The 22654-nt window shown below is 40.8% G+C and overlaps 1 protein-coding gene across 1 annotated transcript in view; it reads left to right on the top strand.

Annotated features, from left to right (window-relative positions):
• FRMD3 (FERM domain containing 3) overlaps nt 1-22654 on the top strand; it is a 398735-nt gene that overhangs the window by 619 nt on the left and 375462 nt on the right. The window lies entirely within an intron of this gene.

Raw genomic sequence — 22654 nt, forward strand, 5'->3', positions numbered from 1 at the left:
TCTTCCCGGAAGCGGGGCGCGCGCGGGGTCTCGCGCCCGCGTCTCAGGGGCTGGAGGGAGCCGCCCAAAGCCCTGTCATCTGTCGTCCTCCTGCCCTGGCCCCTCTTGGATGCAGAGGAGCCTCACCCTGGCAGGCTGGATCCTCTTCCACCCATGGAAAGCATTCATTCATTCACTCACTCATTTATAAAATGTTCTTATAAAAAGAATAAACAGAAAATAAGACTCATACTTTCCCACATCAGGCAGCAATAAGCAGCTCTTCCTAAAACTACACCCCTTTCCCCCCACCCCAGCGTAGATAGATGGGTATGAATATTTTGTAAAATTGGGATCAGGCTGTACACAGCGTTTTGTAACCTGGCCTTTTGTCAGAATAATATATGGCGGCCATATTTTGGTGTCAAACTTGGGGTTGAGGATTGACCATAGCGGCGTATTTCATGGCTGTGGGGCTCTGCTATTACATCCAGCTCTTGTTGGGACTTTAAAAGGAAGGAGCACCCCTTTAAAGTGCCCATTTGCTTTAAAACAATGTATTAATTATGTGTCGATTGAACTATTTGATTAAAAGCACTTCTAACCACATTTGGCATCACCTCCATTGGTCTTTTGTTAACCAAGGTCGTAGGTATTACTCTGCGTCCTATAAAACAATAAAAGTGGCCAGGCGCGGTGGCTTACACCTGTAATCCCAGCACTTTGGGAGGCTGAGGCGGGTGGATCACGAGGTCAAGAGATCGAGACCATCCTGGTCAACATGGTGAAACCCCGTCTCCACTAAAAATACAAAAAGTTAGCTGGGCGTGGTGGCACGTGCCTGTAATCCCAGCTACTCAGGAGGCTGAGGCAGGAGAATTGCCTGAACCCAGGAGGTGGAGGTTGCGGTGAGCCGAGATTGCGCCATTACACTCCAGCCTGGGTAACAAGAGCAAAACTGTCTCAATAAAACAACAACAACAACAACAAAAAACAATAAAAGTGACATAAAAGCATTTATCTAACAAATAGTTCAATCACCCCTGCACTGGTTTTGTTTTTCATAAACTTAGTCTGAGTAGGTGAGATTTCAATCTGGTTGGGGAGGTTATACAGATGAAGAAATTGAGGCTTGGAGAGACAGATTTTACAGTTCAGTTATGGTCAATACACATTTCTTGAACATCTACCAAGTGCTTGTTAATATAATATTAATATTCATTTAAAATATTACTCTCTAGGCATTCTCAAGCTTGATAAGAGGAATAAATGTTTATGCAAATACTCTAACTCGTGCCTGCTTCACTAGCTTCAGTATGAAAAAAAGCTCATATTTCTTTCCATGTTTAAATCAGAATCATTAGCAGAAAATCTGGTTCTTCTCCTTGGATTTCCTTTCCGAGACATTTCCAAGGATCTTAAACTCGCTGTGCTGCTCTGGGTGGTGGCAGGAACCAGCACATTCACATCGGGGCAGGTGAACAGGATTTAACAAAGGGACTATTTGCAGAGATGTGGATAGGGTCAAAAAAAGCAGCTAGGGTCAGAGTCCATGTCTGAGTAACCGAGAAGTATTTTCATTCTTTTTTTTTTTTTTTTTTTTTTTTTGAGACGGAGTTTCGCTCTTGTTACCCAGGCTGGAGTGCAATGGCGCGATCTCGGCTCACCGCAATCTCTGCCTCCTGGGTTCAGGCAATTCTCCTGCCTCAGCCTCCCGAGCAGCTGGGATTACAGGCACGCACCACCGTGCCCAGCTAATTTTTTTGTAATTTTAGTAGAGACGGGGTTTCACCATGTTGACCAAGATGGTCTCGATCTGTTGACCTCGTGATCCACCCGCCTCGGCCTCCCAAAGTGCTGGGATTACAGGCTTGAGCCACCGCGCCCGGCCCAGTATTTTCATTCTTAAATAGAAAGGGTGGATGAGAGGAAGCCTTTATATGGGAAGGGAAGGGAATGGAAGGAGAGAGACAGAGAGAATAGACCATATAGAAAGAAGTGTCTGATAGGACTGTAGCCTTTGGAAGAGAGGTAGACATTTCTTGTTGAGCCAGCAGAAAAGTAATCAGGAGAATAAAAAAAACCCTCCCCTCCTCCTGCCCTGTGATCTCCTGCAACACCCAGTTGGGAGGTAGAGAACTAGGGAGTCCGTGGATGCCCATGCATGTCAATTTCCTGGGCTCAGAGCAGGGAAGAGAATGGTGGAGATTGTATCTGGAGGGACCAATGAAAGATACCCAGCACACCAGTGTCAGTGAAACCCTGTGCATGCTTCCAGGACAGCAGAACTTCAGAGGTGCCCCTAGGAGCTGAATTCCACATTTCTTTGCTTTCCAAAGACTGCCACCTGCTGGTCCTGGTGTCTTGGTGCTTCCCAGTTGTTACTAAGGGGCAACCGAGAGGCTGAATATTCGTCTGGTTTTAGGTCCGGTCTCCTGCAAGAACTGTTGTACTGAGAAGCACATGGTACTCTGGAAACCCCATCCCTAGCGAGGCACAGCTTCCTGCATGCATTGCTATAGTCACTCAAGTCCAGATCACTCCCAGATTCAGGACAGCATGCACTGTAAGTCTCAAACAGAAACGGTTGTGCTCCTATATAAAGCTGCCCATTGCCACAGGGGTTAAACAGAGCCTAGCGACGAGCACCGTAATGCACACAGGCACTTCCATATTTAGTAGATGGGAGGCAAATCATCTACAAAGATGACTGGGTTGGGGCAGATATTCACATAAAAGGAGCCTCACAGACATTGATTCAAGATCTCTACCTATAATATGAAGGAAGACAGTGGAGAATTAACTCAACCATACCTTTCATAGGTTTAAACAAATCTCTCTAGACTGTTCATATGAATAATTTTCACAAGTAAAACACACCTGTCTCAATCAAAAGACTAATCACAAGATCCTTTTAGAAAATAAGGGCAGGAAACATTTAAAACAAAATGAATGTGAACCTGTGTCAAGCCATGCCATGCCTTAAATGCCTCTAACATATATTTGGCGCAGCACAAATGAATTAATCTTATGGGAGGGATAAAACAATGATCCTTGATATGTAAAAACTCTGCACATAAAATATGCCATTTCAAGGTGCTATACGAGTCATACAAGAATCAAAAGAGGCATTAAGCCATTAATCTATTTACTTCAACTTAGGTTAAACTTCAGAATACTTTTATTCTCAACAAAATCTTCTACAGAACCTCATTATATACATCTAATATAGGCCAGGCACAGTGGCTCACATCCCCAGCATTTTGGGATATCAAGGCAGGAGGATCCGATAAGCCAGGAGTTTGAGGTTGCAGTGAGCTATGACGGCAACAATGCACTCTGTCCTCAGTAACTGAGCAAGATCCTGCCTCTCTTAAAACAAACAAACAAAACAAACAACAAGCAAAAAAAACTAATATAAGAAATGCAAAAGCAGTTTAGGCTGGGCTGGCTTCCCAGGCCCCAGTCTTTCTATGTATTCAGGACAGTTACAAAATAACTAATGCAGTCCAATCCCTTCGTTTTACAAATGAGAAAATTATTACTCAGGGGCGCTGGCTTATGATGAACAATTGCTAATCTTACCCATACTGAATTATGTAGTAGTCAGATCAGGTATACATACACTACATCTTTTTCATTATTAAAAAGAAACGTGTCAATTATTGACTACTTGTTCAATGTAAGCTAACCCAGAACATTTATATCTCCACTTTCTTAATATCTACAATTATAGGACTATGTAAGTTATTTTTTAAAATTTTTGTTGTCAAAGTGACATAATGCTTTATTTACTCATTTTATCTGAAACTACCCAGGAAGGAAAAGAAATACGTTTTCTCATCCCTTATTGGAATGACTGAAGACACTTACCTAAAGCAAAAGGGTTGCTAGTAGCAGAACCAGATGTGGAGTTACTATTAGGAGCAGATGATGTAGTAACATTGCTTCCTGTGGTATTTGTTTGCTGAGCCGAATGATCCTGTGGCCTAGGGAAAATAATTAATCACAGAGTAAGCAGTAGAACTGATTATTTTTTAAAGAACTACTGAAATCCTGACATCTAGAAATAAAGAGTAAACTCTCAGACCAACTCAAAAGTATCTTTTAGTAAAAAGCTTGAGAAAACTAAGCATTAGGAAGAAAAAATACAAAATAAAATTAAAAAACCCTACAAAATGCAAAATATGCTGCAACTACTCCTCCTCTTTGAGTATAATGTACTTAAATATTTCATTAGTTTCAGCCATATTGCTCAAGTAAGAGAGGGAGATAGGTTGGTTACCTCATAAGAGGAGAGTCAGTAACATCCACAAAACTTGACTATATAAAAAACTTGAAAAAAATCTATCCCCTTGTAGTTATTGAGGGTTAGGGGCCAGTTTTACTCAGACCCTTGCAAATCTTGAAAATAAAAAGCAAGAGACTTCACCAAAAGAAGGGTGAAAAATCAATATGAATAATAACTGATGATTAATTCTTTTTTTTATTTTTTATTTTTTGAGATGGAGTATCTGTCACTCAGGCTGGAGTGCAGGGTGTGATCTTGGCTTGCTGCAGCCCCCACCTCCCACACTCAAGCAATTCTCCCGCTTCAGCCTCCCAAGTACCTGGGATTACAGGTGTGCACCACCATGTCAGGCTAATTTTTTGTATTTTTAGTAGAGATGGGGTTTCACCATGTTGACTAGGCAGATCTCAAACTCCTCGCCTCAGGTGATCCACCCTCCTTAGCCTCCCAAAGTGCTGGGATTACAGGCATGAGCCACCGCACCCAGCTAGCATCATATACTCTATGATCCCTTTACCTGATATGTCCAAAATAGCCAAATCTGTAGAGATAGAAGTAGATTAGTAGATGTCAGGAAAGGAAGAGTGGCTGTTGGGGGAAAATGGGAAGGGAATGACAATGGATATGAAGTTTCTCTTTAGAATAATGAGAAATTCTAAAATTGATTGTGGTAATAATGGCACAATGCTGTGAAAATACTAAAATCATTATATTGTATATTTTGGGTAAATTTTATGGTCTGTGAATTATATCTCAGTAAAGTTGTTAGAAATAAAAGATAATAGCAGATCTGAAGGGCAGCAGCAATGAAAATGAAATTTATAAAAAGATACTACTTACAATATTACTGAAAATGAATTAGAAATAAGTCTAGCAAAAGGTATGCAAGATCTTGATGAAGAAAATTCTAGAAATTTTAGAGGCATCAACGACCAAATAAATGGTATGCCATGTTCTTTAATAGTAGATTCAATATTGTAAAGATGTCTGTTTTCTCAGAATTGATTTAATGATTCAGTGCATGTTCAATCAAAATTCTAATAAGATATTCCATGAAGATTCAGAAGCTTAATTCAAAATTTATATAAAAATGCAAAGGCATAGGAAGAGATAACTCTTGATGAAGAAGAACAAGGTGGAAAGAATGTTTCTACCAGATGTTAAATTTTATTATAGGCCAGGCATGGTGGCTCATGCCTGTAATCCCAGCACTTTGAGATGATGAAGCTAGAGGATCTCTTAAGTCCAGAAGTTCAAGACCAGCTTGTGCAATATAGTTAGACTCTGTCTCTATAAAATAAAATAAAAAAAATAGATGGAGATGGTGGTATGTGCCTGTAGTCCTAGCTACTTGGGAGGCTGAAGTGGAAGGATTGCTTGAGCCCAGGAACTCAAGGTTACAGTGATCTATCATCATGACACAGTACTCCAGTCTGGGTGATGGAGTGAGACCCTGTCTTTAAAAAAAGAATAAGTAAATAGATACATTTCATTATAAAAGTCTAGTAAACCACACACTGTAGCACTGGCCTCAGGATAGACATACAGACCAATGAAACAGAACAGAAAGCCCACACACCCATCCGCATATTGATATTTGCTATTTGAGAGAAGTGGCATTGCAGATTAGTGGAGAAGGACAGATTCATAAATAAATGATTCAGGCACAGGTGATTACCCATGTGGAAAAATATGAAATTGAATTTCTACCTATATCTGTTCGCATTTTAATGCATAACAACTATCTCCAAAAGGCAGAGATTTAAAACAACAAGCATTTATTTAGGTCTTCTTTCTATGAGTCAACAATTTTGGTTGAGCTTAGCTACCTGGTTCTTCTGGTCCTGGCTGGGTTCATTCATGCATCTGTGGTCCACTGTTGGGTCAGGTAGGGGCTGACTGGACTGAGATGGCTTCACCCAGGACATCTTGTTTTGGCTTCACATGGTTTCTCATCTTCTGGCAGGTTAATCTGGGCTTATTCACATGGTGGAGGACGAGTTCTAAGACATCAGGAGTAATTGTATAGGCTTTTTGAGGTCCACACTTAAAACTAGTACAGCAACACTTTGAAGAGTTGGGAAAGTAGGCTCTGTCTCTTGATGGGAAAAACTGAAAAGTAACATTACAAAGGGAGATGGTTACAGGGAAGGAAATAATCGCAGACATCTGTGCATTCTATCACACTGCCCATATCTTATACAAGTCCAGGTAGATTAAAGACTTAGCTATGAAAGAAAAATTAAAACATTAGACCTTATAGGTGAGTATAGGATAGTGAAGAATTTTTTAAACAAGATGCAGAAGGCAAAATCCATAAAGGAAAAGATGGATACAAATTTTTTAAGACCTTGCCATATATAGTAGGAAAACAGAAGTCACAGAATGGGATTAGAGATCTTCCCACCTCCCCAAAAGGATTGGTATTGAGACTATTAAGAGGTCTCATAAGATCAATGTTAAAAAGACAGAAAATTTAAAAAAAAACAGTAAATATAGAAACAAGAATTTCATAAGAGACAAACACAAGTGGTCTGTAAACATAGGAAAAAATATTTAATCTTAACCTTATTAGTAATTAGAGAAATACAATTAAGACTATGAAGGCCAGGCATGGTGGCTTGCACCTGTAGTCCCAGCTACTGGATGGGGGTGGACAGGTGCTGAGGCTGTGGGGAGCACTTGAGCCCAGGCGGTTGATGCTGCAGTGAGCCATGATCCTACCACTGCACTCCAGCCTGGGCTACTGAGTGAGACTCTGTCTCAAAAACAAAAAACAAACTACCAAAATAAAATTGTGAGGTACCATGTACATACCCAGCAGACTGGGAAAAATAAAAAGTCGAACAGTACCAAATGCTGGCTGGGGTATGAAGCCTGAGGATACTCGTCCTCTGCTGAAGGAAATGTAAACTGGTATCACTGCTCTGGCAAAGTAGTTTTGCCTCATAGAGTAAAACTGAATATGCACATATCCTATTAGGTTAGTGCCATTATTTTTTTAAAAAATTAATTACTTTTTAAAAATTTTACTTTAAGTTTTGGAATACATGTGTGGAATTTGCAGGTTTGTTACATAGGTATACATATACCATAGTAGTTTGCTGCACCTATCAACCCATCATCTAGGTTTTAAGCCTCGAATACATTAGGTATTTGTCTTAACACTCTCTCTCTCCTTGTTCCCCACCTGCTGACAGGACCCCGTGTGTGATGTTACCCTCCCTGTGTCCATGTATTCTCATTGTCCAACTTCCACTTGTGAGTGAGAACATGTAGTGTTTGGTTTTCTGTTCTTGTATTAGTTTGCTGAGGATGATGAATTCCAGCTTGATGCATCTCCCTGCAAAGGACAGAAACTCATCCTTTTTTTGACTGCATAGTTTTCCATGGTGTATATGTGCCACATTTTCTTTATCCAGCCTATCATTGATGGGCATTTGGGTTGGTTCCAAAGTCTTTGCTATTATAAATAGTGCCACAGTAAACATACATGTTCATGTGTCTTGATAGTAGCATGATTTATAATCCTTTGGGTACATATGCAGTAATGAGATTGCTGAATCAAATGGTATTTCTGATTCTAGCTCCTTGAGGAATTGCCACATTGTCTTCCACAGTGGTTGAACTAATTTACTCTCCCACCAACAGTGTAAAAGCATTTCTATTTCTCCACATCCTTTTCAGCATCTCTTATTTCCTGACTTTTTAATGATCGCCATTCTAACTGGTATGAGCTGGTATCTATCTCATTGTGGTTTTGATTTGCATTTCTCTAATGTCCAGAGTTGATGAGCTTTTTGTCATATGTTTGTTGGCTGCATAGATGTCTTCTTTTGAGACGTGTCTGTTCATATCCTTTGCCCACTTTTTGATGGGGTTATTTGTTTTTCTTGTAAATTTGTTTACGTTTCTTGTAGATTCTGGATATTAGCCCTTTGTCAGATGGATGGATTGCAAAATTTTTCTCCACTCTGTTGGTTGCCTGTTCACTCTGATGACAGTTTCTTTTGCTGTGCAGAAGCTGTTTAGTTTGATTAGATTCCATTTGTCAATTTTGGCTTTTGTTACCATTGCTTTTGTGTTTAGTCATTAAGTCTTTGCCCATGCCTGTGTCCTGAATGGTATTGCCTAGGTTTTCTTCTAGGGTTTTAATGGTTTTGGGTTTTATACTTAAATCTTTAATCCATCTTGAGTTAATTTTTGTGTAAAGTGTAAGGAAGGGGTCCAGTTTCTGTTTTCTGCATATGGCTAGCCAGTTTTCCCAGCACCATTTATTAAATAGGGAATCCTTTCCCCATTGCTTGTTTTTGTCAGTTTGTCGAAGATTACAGAGTTGTAGATTTGTGCTGTTATTTATGAGTTCTCTGTTCTGTTCCATTGGTCTATGTATCTAAAAACTGCCATTACTTTTGCACCAATCTAGTACAATTCTGCAATTCCATTTTTAGGTTTATACACCAGGAAGCATGTATGCAGATGTTCAAGAAGTCTTGTTTATAATACTCCCAAATTGGAAACAATCTGAATGTCCATCAATGGTGAAGAAGTTTTATAAGTAATGTCATATTGAAACAATGAAACCCTGTACAACAAATAAAATGAATAAATTATAGCTACAAAAGCATATCAAAACCATATTGCTAATTGGAAGAATAAAATCTGTATGATCCTTAATTATAGAAAGTTTAAAAACAAGAAAATTAAGCAACGTGTGTAGTTGAAATATATACATGTGTATCTTTAGGTATTTGTCTTAATATATATATATTTCTCTCTATATATCAATGTTGCTTAATATGTATAAATATTATAGCTATATTATAATAATTAACATAAATATTAAGTAATGTGTGTAGTTGAATATATATATTATATATATTAAATACAATGTATGTAGTTAATATACTACATTGTAGTTAATATATATAATATATATACTACATTGTTGTTTAATATATATACTACATTGTTGTTAATATAATATATAATATACTAAATTGTAGTTAATATAATATATATATAATATACTACATTGTAGTTAATATAATATGACACTGTAGTTTATATATATATATAACCATGCAGAAAAGAAAAGGATTATTAACCTAAAATTAAAAATGAAAGGTGTTGGAAGAGACACAAAATGTCCTCTAGTGAACTGGTAATGTTCTATTTCTTAGCCTACATATTGATTACACAGGTGTTTATCTTATTCTTTTATTTCAAACTGCACATGTAGATTTTATATACTTCTATGTGTGTAATATATCACACACACATAACTGGGATCTTCCCTGCCTAATTTACAGGTGCCAGCAGCAAGAGACACCCAGGAAAGCCCCCATGCTGGCAAAGCAGGAATGAATAATGTCTGGTGTGCTGGAAATATAAATTGATCTCGACCTTCATCTCCTCCAGCTTGATTTATTCCCTAACTGGCTGCTAGTGTTTCTGCTGTCATTGCACTTGCTGGTAACTATCTCGGACACCAATGACATTGCATAATGCTCCTTCACTAGTGTTAGTATAGGAATACTTGCGTCTAAATTGGAGTTACATTTTATTTAAAAAAATTAAATCCTCTTTAAAACAAAACAGAAATACCCCCACTTTCTGTATCTTTGACAGAGTATGCCCTTATCTCCTCTAATAGTGGCCAGTTGATTCAAGTAACACTTTAAATGATGACATACATTACTTATTATCTTTTTTTAATGCACTTCAAGTACATTTTCTCTCATTCTTTGATCTATACAGTAATGATGATAGTTTCTACAAGTACAAATTCCCCAGATAATTAAGCTTCTCCAAATATTCTTTGAGTGAAAGACACAATTATTCCTTATAAAAATAGCTTCCTCTTTATTCTTTTTTTTTTTTTTGAAAGAGTCTTGCTCTGTCGCCAGGCTGGAGTGCAATGGCATGATCTTGGCTCACGGCAACCTCCACCTCCCAGGATCAAGCACTTCTCCTGCCTCAGCAGCCACTCGAGTAGTTGGGACTACAGGTGCATGCCACCACACCCAGCTATTTTTTTTTTTTTTTTGTATTTTAGTAGTTTTTTTTTTTGTATTTTAGTAGAGATAGGATTTCACCATGTTGGCCAGGATGGTCTTGATATCCTGACCTCATGATCCGCCTGCCTCAGCCTCCCAAAATGCTAGGATTACAGGTATGAGCCGCTGCTCCCAGCTCTTCCTCTTTATTCTTTATTGTCTTGAAGAAAAGTTAGTTGACTATTCTTGGGTCAATACAAAGTATGCCAGCTTTTCAAAACTTTGGCTCATGTGATGTACATTTTCTAAATTTCCTTTAAGGTCAATTTTTAAATAAAAGAAAATGGCTAAGTTGCTTATTATTGGCCTCTCATGCTCTTTTTTTCTTCCCTATAATAAATTCTTAGTTACCCTGAAAGGGTAGAGGGATATGGGTTTCAATTCAATCAAATTTCCTTGTAGGCTGAGAGTCATACTTATTGTCACACAGGGAATTTGAATATACTAAGTCTTCAGTGATGTTAGAAAACTTTCTGCAGTTGGATCTTCTATTGAAGATTCAGAAAGCATGTCAGGACTGGGCTGCAGAGGTCACGCCTATAATCATAGCACTTTGGGAGGTCAAGGCGGAAGGACTGGTTGAGGCTAGGATTTCAAGACCAATATGGGCAACATAGCAAAACCTTGTCTTTTTTTCTGTATATATATATATATAAAAAGAAAATATTTCAGAATATTTAAGTGCTCTAAGTCATTATAAATATCAATGATTATCACATAGGGTTTTAGTTACCTATTGTTGTATTACAAATTACCGCAAAGCATAGCAGCTTAAAACAGCAAACATTTATTATAGTACAGTTTCTGGGAGTGAGCAATCCGGACTGGCAGTGAAGCTGTCAGTAGGGCTGCAGACTCATCTGGAAACTCAGCTGGGGAGGAGCTGCTCCTAAGTATACTCACACATTGTCGGAGGCCTCAGTTTCTTGCTGGCTGTTGGCTGGAGACCCCAGCTGCTCACTACATCTGTCTCTCCATTGGCTGCCTGAGTGGCTTCAACATGGTAGTTGGCTTCCTCCAGAGTGAGTTATGAGAGAGAAACAGAAATAGAGGACCAAGATGAAAGCCACAACCTTTTGTAACCTAATCTTGTGTCATAGTCACTTCTGGAATAATATGGGAGGGAATTACACAAGAGTATGAATGTCAGTAAGTGGGAATTACTGGGGGGTTTGTCTTGGAGGCGAGCTACCACAGGCAGAATTTATAATGGAGTAAATTCTCCTTTTGAAAAACATTATTAGTTGTAGTAAAAAAAAAAAAGCCCACGTAACTATCAGATACCATATGTTCTTACTTATAAGTGGGAACTAAATAATGTGTAAACATGGACATAGAGTGTGGAATGATAGACATTGAAGATCCAGAAGGGTGGGACAGTGGGAGGGGCTGAGGGATGAAAAATTACTTAGTGGGTATAATACATTATTCAGGTGATGGTTATACCAAAAGTCCAGACCTCACCACTGTGCAATATTTCCATGTTAACAAAATGGCATTTGTACCCCCTAAACTTATACAGAAAAACCTCACATAACAAAATTTAACATCGTAGCCATTTTTGAGTGGACAATTGAATAGTGCTAAGTGTATTCACATCGTTATGCAACAGAGCTCAGAGCTCCAGAACTTTTTCATCTTGAAAAATAGGGTATATTCTTCCCCCTACCCACCAGTTTTTAAAATGTATTTATTTCAATAGATTTTTTGGGGAACAGTTGGTGTTTGGTTACATGTATACATTCTTTAATAGTGATTTCTGAGATTCTGGCACACCCATCACCTGAGCACTGTACCCAATGTGTAGTCGTTTTATCCCTCCCCCCGCTTACCGTGCGGGGGGAATCCCCAAACTCCATTGTATCTTTTTTTTTTTTTAATGGTGTTTCACTCTTGTCACCAAGGCTGGAGTGCAATGGCATGATCTCGGCTCACTGCAACCTCTGCCTCCCGGGTTCAAGCGATTCTCCTGTCTCAGCCTCCCAAGTGTCTGCGATTACAGGCGCCCACCACCACGCCCAGCTGATTTTTGTATTTTTTAGTAGAGGTGGGGTTTCACCATGTTGGCTAGGCTGGTCTCAAACTCCTGACCTGAGGTGATCCGTCCACCTTAGCCTCCCAAAGTGCTGAGATTGCAGGCATGAGTCACCATGCCGGGCCCACTGTATCATTCTTATGCCTTTGTGTCCTCATAGCTTAGCTCACTTATGAGTGAGATCATACAATGTTTGGTTTTCCATTCCTGAGTTACTTCACTATACGTTAGCCTGTTTCAGGCACAGTTGGTGCCTGGGACACAGGGCACCGAGTCCCTAGGCTGCACACAGCATGGGAACTCCGGGTCCAGCCCACAAAACCACCTTTTCCTACTGGGCCTCTGGGCCTGTGATGGGAGGGGGTGCTGTGAAGTTCCCTAACATTGCCCAAAGATACTTTCCCCATGGTCTTGGGGATTAACATTAAGCTTCTTGCTACTTATGCAAATTTATGTAGCTAGCTTGAATTTCTTCTTAAAAAATGGGTTTTTCTTTTCTATTTCATCATCAGGCTGATGATTTTCTGAACTTTTATGCTCTGTTTCCCTTTTAAAATGGAATGATTTTAACAGTACCCCAGTCACCTCTTGAATGCTTTTCTGCTTAGAAATTTTTTCCACCAGATACCCTAAATCATCTCTCTCAAGTTCAAAGTTCCACAAATCTCCAGGGCAAGGGCAAAATGCTGCCAGTTTATTTGCAAAAACATAACAAGAGTCACCTTTGCTTCAGCTCCCAACAAGTTCCTCATCTCCATCTGAGACCACCTCAGCCTGGACCTTACTGTTCATATCTCTATGAGCATTTTTGTTGAAGCCATTCAACAAATCTCTAGGAGGTTCCAAATTTCCCATATTTTCCTTTTTCTGAGCCCTGCAAACTGTTTCAACCTCTGCCTGTTACCTAGTTCCAAAGTTGCTTCCACATTTTCAGGTATTTTTTCAGCAATGCCCCACTCTACTGGTACTAATTCACTGTATTAGTTTGTGTCCACACTGCTGATGAAGACATACTTGAGACTGGGAAGAAAAAGAGGTTTAATTGGACTTTAAATCTACATGGCTGGGGAGGCCTCAGAATCATGGTGGGAGGCAAAGGTCACTTCTTACACGGCAGTGGCAAGAAAAAAAGAGGAAGACGTAAAAGCAGAAACCCCTGATAAAACCATCAGATTTCTTGAGACTTATTTACTATCACGAGAATAGCATGGGAAAGATTGGCCCCATGATTAAATTACCTCCCACTGGGTCCCTCCTACAACATGTGGGAATTCTGGGAGATACAATTCAAGATGAAATTTGAGTGGGGACACAGCCAAACCATATCAAAGTCTTTGCCTAAGCCAATGTCTAGAAGGGTTTTTTTCCCCAATGTTATCTTCTAGAATCTTTATATCAAGTCTTAGATTTAAGTCTTTGATCCATCTTCAGTTGATTTTTATATAAGGTGAGAGATGAGGACCCAGTTTCACTCTTTTACATGTGGCTTGCCAATTATACCAGCACCATTTGTTGAACAGGGTGTCCTTTCAATCAAGTATTTGGTTTATTTCTGTGTTCTCTATTGTGTTCCTTTGGTCTATATGTCTGTTTTTATATGAGTACCATGCTGTTTTGGTGACTATGACCTTATAGTATAGTTTGAAGTAGGGAATGTGATACCTCCAGATTTATTCTTTTTGTTTAGTCTTGCTTTGGCTATTCAGGCTCTTTTTTGGTTACATACAAATTTTGGGATGTTTTTTCTTCTAGTTCTGTGAAGAATGATGGTGGTATTTTGATGGGAATTGCATTGAATTTATAGATTGCTTTTGTCAGTATGGTCATTTTTTATTGTTTGTTTGTTTGTTTTGAGATGGAGTCTTGCTCTGTTGCCCAGGCTAGAGTGCAATGGTGCAATCTCAACTCACTGCAACCTCTGCCTCCCAGGTTCAAGTGACTCTCCTACCTCAGCCTCCCGAGTAGCTGGGATTACAGGTACCTGCCAATGTGCCTAGCTATAGTACAGACAGAGTTCACCCCCTGGGCCAGGCTGGTCTCAAACTCCTGACCTTGTGATCCACCTGCCTTGGCCTCCCAAAGTGCTGGGATTATAGGCGTGAGCCATTGCATCCGGGCCAGTATGGTCATTTTTGTAATTGATTCTCCCCATCTGGGAACATGGGATGTGTTTCCATTTATTTGTGTCATCTATGATTTCTTTCAGCAGTGTTTCCTGTCGAGGTCTTTCACTTTCTTGGTTAAGTATATTTCTAAGTATTTTATTTTATTTTTTTGCAGCTATTGTAAAAGGGGTTGAGTTCTTGATTTGATTCTCAGCTTGGTTATTTTTGGTGTATAGCAGGGCTACTAATTTGTGTACATTAATTTTGTATCCTGAAATTTTGCTGAATTCATGTACAGTTCCAGGAGCTTTTTGGATGAGTCTTTAGGGTTTTCTAGGTATATGATCATGTCATCAGCAAACAGTGACAGCGTGACTTCCTCTCTACCAATTTGGATGCCTTTTATTTCTTTCTCTTGTCTGATTGCTCTGGCTAGGATGGATACTTTCTTACAGCTATATTTCTTGTTGATCAGACACTGGTAGATGACATCACACTGATTTTGTGCTCTGTTTGGTTTAGATACTTATTCTTTTTGCCTGTCTATGATCTACTGTCTTAGTGGCCCCTTTCTTCACTCTGTTCTGTACCCACATCCCTTGCCCTTGCCATGGGACTCTGCAGCTCTCTGTATGTAGCTCTCTGCCCCTTGTCTTTGGGCTTGGCCATCTGACTTACTCTGGCTGATGGAATGAGGGCAAAAGTGACAGTGTGCCAGTTTTGAGCCTTGACCTTAAGAAATGTCACTTTTTCTGCTTGTCTGCTTATACTTCTGCCATCACCTTGAGAAGAGTTTGCCCTCAGTTGATGTTGCCCATGAAACTGTTGTCCCCTGCCCCCCAGAATTGACACACGTAGAGCAGATGAGGACCTTATTGTTCATTATCACTATTAGCATTTTAGATAGGCCCAACCAGTTAGATCTTTACCTTAAAGCCAAGCTGCCCAGCTGAGGCAACTGCCGATCAATCTGTAGATACCTGGGTGGGCTCAGCTGAGAGGACAGAACCCACAGCCATGTGAGAAGTAAATGCTGAATGTTGGGTGTTGCCGATATTGGTGGTTGTTTGATACAAACTGATGTTCTGCCCTTTCCCATTCTGACCTCTGCCCATGGGTTCCCGAATACACTCACATATCATCGGTTTTTCTTCTGAACTACCATGGCACCTGTCTACTGTTTGAGTTGACTGCAGCAGGTTCCAGAGGTAGTCTCTTCACTGAGGATAAGCAGGAAAAGAATAACAGTCCCTCAGAATTACAGACATGAAAAATCCCTCAAGAGTGTCTGCACACAGGGTTTCTGGAAAGCAACTGGTACTGCAGTGAATGTTCCTTTTCTTCCTGGGGAGCAGAGTCACATTCTGCAGAACATCCACTAAATATGCTGCGGTAAAGTGTTTGCCATGGTGATGTTTTGTGCAAGATGGTACTTATTGACTAGCAATGGGAAGGTTCATGATTGTTAGTGATGGATTCAATATGGTTGCATTCATCGTGATTAGCAATAATGTTGGCTTAATACAATGTACTGATGATTAGTTTATTTTTTCTTTCTTAAAGGATCATTTATAACCTTTTCCATAGTTTTCTTTTGACCCTCTGCACCTCCTTCCCAACTTCCTCCAGGACTGGGGTTTTGAGAAGACTGGCATGTCTCTTAGTATATTTAATCCACAATATGGTTTATGTTCATAGTACCTAGCGCACTACTGAATTCACAATGAGTACTTGAATGTCAGTGACCTAACACAGTGTCTTTCATGGCACCTGTTCAACAAACAAATGCGTAAATAAACGTATTGGTTAAATAAGATAAAAAAGGAAATCAGTTCTGTTGGCTTCAATTTTTTAATCTGTTAGATCAAGGGGAGAGGGTCAGTGATGATTCCTAAGACCCCTCTTTGGCTTGAGCCGTTATTACACTTATGAGACACAGTAGCTGGAGTTCTGGGACACCTGGCTCTGCCTCTAGCTATTGGACTGACCCCTGAACCACCACCTGGTGAGTGGGAGAGGGAGAAGGAGAAGCTTACAGTGGTTTAGATGCAGGGCACGGCACTTGAATACATCAACTCATTTACTTTTCACAGTGACCTTGTAAGATTGTGATTTAGCAGATGAGAAAACAGACACAGAGAGGTTAAAGAACTACTTAATAAATGGTGAATTGGGGGCCTGAAACAAATGCTTCCCTGACGCTAAAATCCAAAATCCTTTCATTTTAACCATAGCATCACATGATTCAAGATGATTTACACTAGGACCTTGATTTTAATAGTGTCTTATTACAAATTTGGCATGGACAATTCAAAGTCCATTTTTTTTTAACAATATACACCTTATTTTTTTTAAATGACTAAATGCAATTGAAGGGAGAAATATGCATGTAAATGCAAGATTATGTTAGCAAAGATTTTACATTTAACACAAAGAGCTAGAGTTACGAAGGTAAAGAACATGCTAAACAATTCAGGAGAGACATGCTTCTACAGTGTGCCATTTCATTATTTATGTGGCACTGTTTTTCAATATATCATGCATATAGAATAGCCACAAAACCTTGCTCATGTTGGCCATCTCTTAGGGGAGGATGTGGGTCTCAACAGTAACTTACTTGGCTGTTGGCCACAATCTGAGATTGGATTAAGAAATCAGGACTCCAGGTACACAGGTTTGTTTCAGTGCAGGCTCTGCTAACTGGTGATAGTTGGGAGGTTATGGGGGTGGAGGGAGCACCCCTTTCCTTCCCATCCCTCTACAAAAGGATGAAGGTTGAACTCTGCACACTCTGGTACTCAGGTCCCTGGGACTTTCACTTTATGTTACTAGAAGAACCCATATTTTTCCATTTATGGGCAGATTTTCTCATTATCTTCAACTCTGTACTTTTATTGAATTTTAGCCACTTTCTACCTATAATGATTGCCATTAAAGAACACCTAGCCAGTGTGGATTTTGTCTGAAACATATTTTTTCTCTCCATAAACACTTTACATCTCTCTCTTGTCACATGTTCAGGGCAATTCCAACCGTGAACAGAATATTGAATTGTTATCAGAAGAATTTCAGACATTTGTGCTAAAGAAGCCTTGCAAACAATCTCATCCAAAAACCTCATTTGTGAATGAGGAAACTTGTTATTCAACTGAAGGAAGTGACTTATTGTCAGAGCTGGGGCCCAAACCCCATCACCTGCTGGCTTGTTCAGAGCTTCTCCTACCCTACGGGACTCCTCCCTGACACAAATTTAAGGCATCCAGGAAAGTTAGAACAGGCCCGTGTGGGCCACAGGCAGAAGGTGTCAGGCTGTACTTGAGAAAGGAGTCTCTGGATAATCAAGAATGTTGAAAATGTGATATGTTTGTTCTAGTTCACTCAATCAACACATACTTATTGCATGAAGACTATGTGCTAGACATTAGGTTCAAAGCTTGGCAGGTAGAGCGGGGGAAACCCAAATGTGGTTCTTGCCTTCTAGGAGGTTGCAGCCTGGTGGAGAAGGCAGGCCTTAACCATTAAATAAAGCACACCAGAAATATTTTCCTGCATGTGAAGGGAGAGAATAAGAAGCTGTAACATAGGGACCTAATTTGGATTGAGAGTGGGGTAGGAAAGGTGTCCCCGAAAAAGTGACAATTTTAGCAAGATCAGAAAGATAAGAGGAGCTACTCAGGAAAGGAATAGTGGGGAGAGGACCCAGAGAGAGGAGGGGCATGTTCAAAGGCCCCGAGGGGGTTGTGCAGAGCCTCACTGCTACCACCCTCTTAGTTGTTAGCAGTGTTCACTCTGTTAGCCCTTAGCAGTGGACTTCGGTGGTAATGGGGAGCCCAGCAGCAATCCTGCCCCCTAGACCATGGCCAATTGGTCCAGGGAAGGACATGTGACCCAGACTGAGCCAATCAGATTATTCTTGGGAATTTGGACTGTGGAGCTGACTGTGGGAGATCCCCAAGCCGAGGCAGGTGAAAGGCAGTGCTCTAGAGCCCAAGGCCTCCTGTTGAGGCACCGAAACTGTCCTAGTGCTTGCCCATCTTGAAACCTGAAGGCTTACTTCTTCTGTGGATTCCATGAGATATCCCAACATGTTTCCCTATTGGTTTAGATTTTGTGCAGCTACTTGTAACAGGCTGGAAACAGTGCCTGAAATAAGACAGAGGTTTGTATCTTTTCATGTCAAAGGCTTTTGGAATTAGCCATCGCAGGCTGGCGTGGGAGGCTCCATGGTCATTGGGTACCAAGGCTCCATCATAGGATCATAGAATATTAAACGTGATAGTGCGTGTAAAAATTTAGCCCAGAGTTTAGCACAGGGCAAGTGCTCAGTATTGTTGTGGACTATGGTCATTGTTACCAGTTTTACCTTATCACAGCCTGACTCTTGTCACTCAGTGTCGGGGCTCCTGAACACTCAGTGCTGGGTGGTTTTCTCTTCTTTCTGTCCTTCCTCTAGTTCCATGCCTTTCTGTGCATATGGAGAAACATATTCTCCAAATGTCCATTTTCCCTTATCTCCACACCACCTCTAGTCCAAGCCTCCTGTTCCCTCTGAATCGCTGCAATTGCCTCGTTTTCTTGTCCTGTGTCTACTCTTAGTGCACCCTGTGTCTCTCCACTCTAACAATCCATTTTATATCTGGCGTCCAGATGATCTTTTAGAAATAAACCATTGCTGTTGCGCTCCAGACCCTTGGATGGGGAAGCATCACACTTATAATTAAATTCAAGTGCTTAACATTGCCTGCAACTTTCCATGTGATCTGGCCCTTACCCACCTCTTGAGCCCTGTCTTTTATTGTCACTATGCTCTGGCCTTAGTTCAAGCCCTTTAATTTGTCAAGTGTGTTCTCTGCTGGGCCCTTGCACCTGCTGCTCTCCCTGACCCACCACCAACTCCTCTTAACTCGGGTGTACTCCTCAGGTCTCAGCTCACCGGGGAGTTCTGTCACTTCCTTGGGCAGGACTTCCCTGACTGCCCCTCCCCTATCTCTCCTGATCGTAAAACCTGCTCTTTTTTCCTTCATTGCACTCCTCAGGATTTATACTTAGACATTTATTTTGTGTGTTTGGCTTAATGCCTGTCTCCTACTAGACTGCCAGCTCTATGTGGATCCTGATATATCTGTTTTCCTTAAAATTGTATCCTCGTTGTCAGCACAGTGCCTGGCACAGAGGAGGTGCTGTGGGAATAAGTGTTCCCTGAACAGACAACACCACTGTAGCTGCATGACTGCATGACATTTGATGATTACTCCTGTGCGCCCCCCAACCCTCCCAGGTTCTGATAAAAAATGAGGAAGAGAGGATTCTGGAGCATAAAGAGATCTGAGGGCACCCCCCCAGGAGAAGAAGCCATAGTATGGGCAAGGAGAACATTCCTTGGCCTGTGAGCAGGAGAGATCCAGATTAAGCCCAAGTTGAATTCAGAGTCCAGTTATATATGCAGAACTGCTGGATTGTGAGCCCTCTCTCGAGGCTGCCATCTGCCAGAGCTGACATGCATGGGAAGAGGGAGGCTGTACTAGGAGGAGCTCTGCCTGGCGGCTCAGGTAATAGACAAAGGAGGTGGTGGGAAGCACAGCATATGTGTCCCACCCAGGCTTCCAGGACTGGACCTGAGTCCTCAGACAGAGTTGAGCTGGGTCTTAGTGGGGGGACCCTCATCCCATCTCAGCCTGAATCTTAGCCTGGCTCTGGGATAGTGAGGACAGCATGAGGGCCAGTGGCTTTAGGTCACATGGGCAGTGGCATCAGAAAGGACATCTGCCAGGAAGTTTAGAGGAGTCTGGAGAGCACTATCCCCTTCTCTTTCCAGCACATTTGCTGTTTCCTATAGAAATCATCCCACACTTTCTCACTTTTTCTCAAGTCTCAGGTCACCCTCCACCCAGAGCCTCCTTCAATTTCCACAGATAACTTCCTTCAGTTCCTCCATGGGCAGAGACAAAAAACAAAACAACAAAAAACAAAAAAACAAAACCACCTCGCTTCTTTCCACCAAACCTGAGTGCATCCCTCCCTCTCTGTCCCACCCTCTCTGTCCTGCTGCTTCTGTCTAGGGCCTCCTCCTCAACTTAATGAAAATCTATATATGGATGTAGCCCTGTAACCACTACTCAGATCATGACATAGCACCTTTCTAGACCTCCAATGGGCTGCCTTATGCCCCCTCTCAAAGCTGTTACCTCCCAAAACATTGCCTCTATTCTGACTTATAGCAGATTAATTTTTGTCTGTTTTGGGGAAATATATAAGAGAAATCTTTTGTCTTTTGATCAGCAGTATGTTGTCCTTGTTGCTGTGAGTTGCAATGGTTTTTCTTTTCTTTTCTTTTTTTTTTTTTTTGAGATGGAGTCTCATTCTGCTACCCAGACTGGAGTGCAATGGTGTGATCCTGCCTCACTGCAACTTCCACCTCCCAGGTTCAAGAAATTCTCTTGCCTCACCCTCCAAAGTAGTTGGGATTAAAAGCATGTGCCACCATGCTTGGCTAATTTTTGTATTTTTACTGGAGACGGGGTTTCACCAAGTTGGCCTTGAACTTCTGACTTCAAGTGATCTGCCCATCTCGTTCTCCCCAAATGCTGGAATTACAGGAGTGAGCCACCACGCTTGGCCAATGGCTTCTTTTTCGTTGTTGTGTACCATTTCACTGTATGACTATGCCTCAATGTATCCATTTTACTTTTTTTTTTGAAACAGGGTCTTGCCCTGTTGTGCAGGCTGGAGTGCGGTGGCAGCCTCCAACTTCTGCTCTCAAGTGGTCCTCCTGCTTCAGCCTCCTGAGTAGCTAGGACTATAGGCATGGGCCACCATGCCAGGCTAAATTTTAAAATTTTTAATAGAGATGAGGTTTGGCTGTGTTGCCCAGGCTGGTCTTGAACTCTTGAGCTCAAGTGGTCCTCCCGCCTCAGCCTCCCAAAGTGTCGGAATTACAGGGGTGAGCCACCATGCCTGGCACAATTTTACTCTTGATGGGCATTTCAGATGCTTCTAGTTTGGGGTTTTAATAAAAATAATGGTACTATAAACATTCTTGTATATGTCTTTACATATAATTGCAGTGAAGTCCAATTTATCAGTCATTTTTTACTGGTTAGTGGTTTTTATATCTTTGAAGTCAACATGTAAAAGTTTTGATTCTTGGCTTTGGAAGTCTATAAACTTGATTTCTATCAGCTTATCTAAGGTTGTTCAGGCCTAGATAAGTGATTCAAAACTAGACTCACAATAGATAGGAGTATTTTGTTGTCTAAAACTATCTATACAGCAGGGTGCGGTGGTCACGCTTGTAATCCCAGCACTTTGGGAGGCCAAGGAGGGCGGATCACGAGGTCAAGAGATTGAGACCATCCTGGCCAACATGGTGAAACCCCGTCTCTACTAAAAATATAAAAATTAGCTGGGCATGGTGGCGCGTGCCTGTAATCCCAGCTACTCAGGAGGCTGAGGCAGGAGAATTGCCTGAACCCAGGAGGCGGAGGTTGCAGCATTGAGCCGACATTGCACCACTGCACTCCAGCCTGGTGCCTGGTGACAGAGCAAGACTCTGTCTCAGGAAAAAAAAAAAAAAAAAAAAAAGGAAAAAGAAAAGAAAGTATCTGTACAAAGTGTTATTTTAATATAAGATTGATGTATAAGTCTCAGAGATAATTTATGTATTTGTGACTTACAATCCAAATCATCTCATTTCAAGTTCCACAAACCTGAGAAAACAATGTAGAAATCAGAAGATTGCTTGGTGGACATGGATTTAGAGTGAGAAGGAATTGAATGAGCTCAGTAGGTATTTACCATAAGCCATGAAAGACTCTAAGGAACCATCACCATTGCTCTGTCGAGTTCACTATTTTCTGTTACAGGAATCACTGAAGACTTGTGTATTTGTAGCTGGATAATAATACCTATTCATGTCCTTCTCCATTTTTTTCTATTGGTTCATTTTTTTTTCTCACTGAGTTATAAAAACCTCTTCGTATATTTTTTGTGATTTCCTCCCAATTTATCCTTTGTTACTTTATTTATAGTATTTTCTTTTTGCCCGGGAGATGGTTAAGATTTTTGCCTGGCATAATTTCTAGAATAATTTTTTTAAGTGAAACTAGACATCATAGCATTTTAATAGAATACACGAAAATACAGTGACATTTATTTCTGTTGTGTCAACTAGGAATAATTTTATCAG

This window comes from Callithrix jacchus, chromosome 1, assembly GCF_049354715.1.
Source record: "Callithrix jacchus isolate 240 chromosome 1, calJac240_pri, whole genome shotgun sequence".
NCBI classification, from domain to species: domain Eukaryota; kingdom Metazoa; phylum Chordata; class Mammalia; order Primates; family Cebidae; genus Callithrix; species Callithrix jacchus.